Here is a 5,176-nt window from a genome sequence, read left to right as displayed (position 1 = left end):
GTTTGAGTTGTTTTTTTGCTGTATTTAGAGTTTCTTTGTGAATATTTTTGCTTTAGGTACAAAAAGTTACAAACTTTCTGTTAGTACCGGTAGTTTACAAATTTGAATAGTTTAAATTTTGATTTATTTGAAATTTGTGTGAATCACTAGTTTGTGAATAACTTAACTTTGAGAATAGATTTTTCAGTGATTCTTTTTTCTTATGTTTAATATTAGTGTGTTTTATCATTATATTCAATTTGGTAATGCTTAGGTTATTTAAAAAAATGAAATGCCTTTTGTAACGGATGAGTTTTCGTCCAAAACCCTGATACTTCGAAAGAGATTGTCCATTTAGTACACGAAGTGCATCCAGTTTTTGCGGTAACCCTCTCTACTTTTTTGCACATGCTATGTGGGTGAAATTATGATACCATGCCAACTTTCAACCTTTTCTGAGTTCATTTGAAATGCTTTTCAATTTTAGGGTCATTTAGCTTAAAAAATCAGTAAAGGCATGAAAGAATTTGTTTGCACATAAAATTTCTTCGCGTTTCAAATGCCAAAACACATAACTACCCTAACTATTACAGAGATTCCCTCCTGGGTGTAAAACACAGAAGAAAGTGATTATAGTGAAGCCGATCACATCCCAGATCTTTGGGTGTGAAACTTTTTCTTTGCATGTGTCCCTTTGCGCCGTAACCATGGAAAATCTTCATCATTTAACGGGATGCTCGGGTCAATATTCACTGTGAATGGAGCAATTTCATCAAACTTTTCATAATCTTCTGACATGTCTGTCTTGTCATCCACTGCCACGATGTTTCTCTTCCCAGAAAGAACTATGTGCCACTTTGGCTCATCATACGATGCATTGCCTTCCTTATCTTTTCTTTTTCTTGGCTTGGTAGACATGTCCTTCACATAGAAAACCTGTGCCACATCATTGGCTAGGACGAATGGTTCGTCTGCATACGCAAGATTGTTGAGATCCACTGTTGCCATTCCGTACTGCGGGTCTTCCGTTACCCTGCCTCGTGTCATATTGACCCATTTGCACCGAAACAAAGGGACCTTCAAACCACGTCGATAGTCAAGTTCCCATATGTCCTGTATATAACCATAATATGTTTCCTTTCCTATCTTGGTTTCTGCATCAAAGCGGACACCACTGTTTTGGTTGGTGCTCGTCTTATCTTGGGCGATCGTGTAAAATGTATTACCATTTATCTCGTACCCTTTGAAAGTCATTATATTCGAAGATGGTAACTGGGACAGCAAGTACATGTCATCTTCAATAGAGGTGTCATGCATGGTACGTGTCTGCAACCAGCTGGCGAAACTCTTGGTTTGTTCACGTGTAATCCAGTCATCAGACCGCTCCAGGTGTTTGGAGCGTAGCAAATTCTTATGTTCATCCATATACGGAGCCACCAAGGTGGAATTCTGTAGAACTGTGTAGTGTGCTTCAGTGAGAGAATGTCCGTCCATACATATTATTTGTTCCCCTCCTAGCGTGCCTTTTCCATCCAGTCTGCCCTTATGCCGCGATTCAGGAACACCAATCGGCTTAAGGTCAGGAATAAAGTCAATACAAAACTCAATGACCTCCTCATTTTCATGGCCCTTGGAGATGCTTCCTTCTGGCCTAGCACGATTATGAACATATTTCTTTAAAACTCCCATGAACCTCTCAAAGGGGAACATATTGTGTAGAAATACAGGACCCAAAACGTTAATCTCTTCGCATAGGTGAACTAGGACGTGCATCATGATGTTGAAGAAGGATGGTGGGAACACCAACTCGAAACTGACAAGACATTGCACCAAATCATTCTCTAACCTTGGTATGATTTCTGGATCGATTACCTTCTGAGAGATTGCATTGAGAAATGCACATAGCTTCACAATGGCTAATCGAACGTTTTCCGGTAGAAGCCCCCTCAATGCAACCGGAAGCAGTTGCGTCATAATCACGTGGCAGTCATGAGACTTTAGGTTCTGGAACTTTTTCTCTGCCATGTTTATTATTCCCTTTATATTCGACGAGAAGCCAGACGGTACCTTAATACTAAGCAGGCATTCAAAGAAGATTTCCTTCTCTTCTTTGGTAAGAGCGTAGCTTGCATGACCCTGATGTATGCCATCTTTTCCGTGCATACGTTGTTGGTCCTCCCGTGCCTCGGGTGTATCTTTTGTCTTCCCATACACGCCCAAGAAGCCAAGCAGGGTCACACAAAGATTCTTCGTCACATGCATCACGTCGATTGCGGAGCGGACCTCTAGGTCTTTCCAATAGGGCAGGTCCCAAAATATAGATTTCTTCTTCCACATGGGTGCGCGTCCGTCAGTGTCATTCGGAACAGGTTGTCCACCAGGACCCTTTCCAAAGACCACCTTCAAATCCTTGACCATATCATGTACATCAGCACCAGTACGGTGGCGAGGCTTCGTCCGGTGATCCGCCTCACCTTTGAAATGCTTGCCTTTCTTTCTTACGGGATGCCTGCTCGGAAGAAATCGACGATGTCCCAGGTACACATTCTTCTTACAATTAGCCAAATATATACTGTCGGTATCGTCCAAACAGTGCGTGCATGCGCGGTATCCCTTGTTTGTCTGTCCTGAAAGGTTACTGAGAGCAGGCCAATCATTGATGGTCACGAACAGCAATGCCTTTAGGTCAAATTCTTCCCCCATGTGCTCATCCCACGCACGTACACCTGTTCCATTCCACAGTTGTAAGAGTTCTTCAACTAATGGCCTTAGGTACACATCAATGTCGTTGTCGGGTTGCTTAGGGCCTTGGATGAGCACTGGCATCATAATGAACTTCCGCTTCATGCACAACCAAGGAGGAAGGTTATACAAACATAGAGTCACAGGCCAGGTGCTATGGTTGCTGCTCTGCTCCCCAAAAGGATTAATGCCATCTGCGCTTAGACCAAACCATACGTTCCTTGCATCATCTGCAAACTCCTTCCCGTACTTTCTTTCAATTTTTCTCCACTATGACCCGTCAGCGGGTACTCTCAACTTTCCGTCTTTCTTACGGTCTTCTCTGTGCCATCGCATCGCCTTAGCATGCTCTTTGTTTTGGAACAAACGTTTCAACTGTGGTATTATAGGAGCATACCACATCACCTTGGCAGGAATCTTCTTCCTGGGGCGCTCACCCTCGACATCACCAGGGTCATCGCGGCTGATCTTATAGCGCAATGCACCGCATACCGGGCAAGCGTTCAAATCCTCGTACTCATGGCGGTAGAGGATGCAATCATTAGGGCATGCATGTATCTTCTGCACCTCTAACCCTAGTGGGCAGACAGCCTTCTTTGCTTGGTACGTACTCTCGGGCAATTCGTTGTCCTTTGGAAGCATATCCTTTATCATTACCAGCAACTTTCCAAATCCCTTGTCAGATACACCATTCTCTGCCTTCCATTGCAGCAATTCCAGTGTGGTGCCTAGCTTTTTCTTGTCACCTTCGCAATTCGGGTACAACAATTTTTTGTGATCCTCTAACATGCGCTGCAACTTCTTCTTCTCCAAATCACTTGCGCAGTTTCTCTTTGCATCGGCAATGGCCCGACCTAGATCATCAACGGGCTCATCCGATGCCTCTTCTTCGGCTTCTTCCCGCATTGCCGGCTCAGCTTCTTCCCGCATTACCGGCTCAGCTTCTTCCCTCATTTTTGTATCATCGTATTCAGGGAACCCATGGCCAGGATAGCTGTCGTCGTCCTCTTCTTCTTCATTGTCTTCCATCATAACCCCTCTTTCTCCATGCTTGGTCCAAACATTATAGTGGGGCATGAAACCGGACTCAAACAGGTGGACATGAATGGTTCTTGACGTAGAGTAATTGCGACCATTCTTACAGTCAGCACATGGAAAATGCATAAAACCATCTGCTCGCTTGTTTGCCTCAGCCACAAGCAGAAAAGTACGCACGCCATTAATGAACTCGGGAGAGCATCAGTCATCATGCATCCATTGACAGCTCATCTTCAATACACAGCACCGAAAACATCAAATTAATACAATACATAAAGTTCATACATCAAGTTCATACATAAAGAGCATACAACACTTCAATGCAACAAACAAATAACTCTCTAGCTAAAGAATTTAAATGCAACAACAAATGCGATCAACATCGCAACTAAGGTAACAATTGATCCAACAGCATAATGATACCAAGCCTCACTATGAATGGCATATTTTCTAATCTTTCTAATCTTCAAGCGCATTTTCTCCATCTTAATCTTGTGATCAGCAACGACATCGGCAACATGCAACTCCAATTCCATCTTCTCCCCCTCAATTCTTTTCATTTTTTTCTTCAAATCCTCGTTTTCTCTTTCAACTAAATTTAACCTCTCGACAATAGGGTCGGTTGAAATTTCGGGTTCAACTACCTCCTACATAGAAATATCTATGTCAACTTGATGGGCATAATTTGTCATAAACAAGAAATGCAATGAATAGTTTTAAAAGAGAATATACCACATCCGAATCATAACCCGGACGAGGGCCGACGGGGACGGATATCAAAACCATGGCACTATGCATAACAAACAACGTATGGGTAAGATAATTATACGAGTAACTATATATCCAAATCACACAAACATCAATTTTTTATATAAAACTTCATGAACAAGAGGCTCACCACAAGGTGGTGCCGGCGACGGGACGTTGCGAGCGATAGACGGTGGTTACGACGGAGATTTAGAAGGTACTAAGTAAACCACACCTACATATGCAAAACTAAGTGTTATTTTTGACCTCAAAATTCATATAAATCAAATACTAGCACATATATATAATTCCTTCCAAATTACTAAACTCAAAAATCAATCACTATATAAAGCATTGCACGAGCTAATCTAGCAATGAGAGATGAAAGGAAAGAGTTGCTAACCTTTGTGATCATTTGAATGGATGGGGGCCTTCAAATCTTGGGCAAAATGTGTGATGAGCTTGAGAGGAAGAGGGAAAAGAACAGAGAGGAGAGGGGAAAGGGGGAGAACAGAGCGAGCTCGGGTGGACGAAGGGTCTATGTAGGACGACCTTTAGTACCGGTTCGTGATACGACCCGGTACTAAAGGTGCTGGAGGGGCCCCGGACTGACAACATCCTGCCACCACTCACTTTAGTACCGGTTCATGGCACGAACCGGTGCTAAAGG

The 5,176-nt window shown here is 43.0% G+C and overlaps 1 pseudogene; it reads right to left on the bottom strand.

Annotated features, from left to right (window-relative positions):
- Positions 1-624: 624 nt before the first annotated feature.
- LOC147976344 (uncharacterized) lies at positions 625-3,990 on the bottom strand (annotated as a pseudogene).
- Between the last annotated feature and the right edge of the window lie 1,186 nt (positions 3,991-5,176).

Source organism: Triticum urartu, chromosome 4A, assembly GCF_056163025.1.
Source record: "Triticum urartu cultivar PI428250 chromosome 4A, HENAU_Tu73, whole genome shotgun sequence".
Lineage (NCBI taxonomy): Eukaryota > Viridiplantae > Streptophyta > Magnoliopsida > Poales > Poaceae > Triticum > Triticum urartu.
The sequence above is the reverse complement of the archived record's forward strand: the minus strand, read 5'-3'. Positions and strand labels throughout refer to the sequence as shown.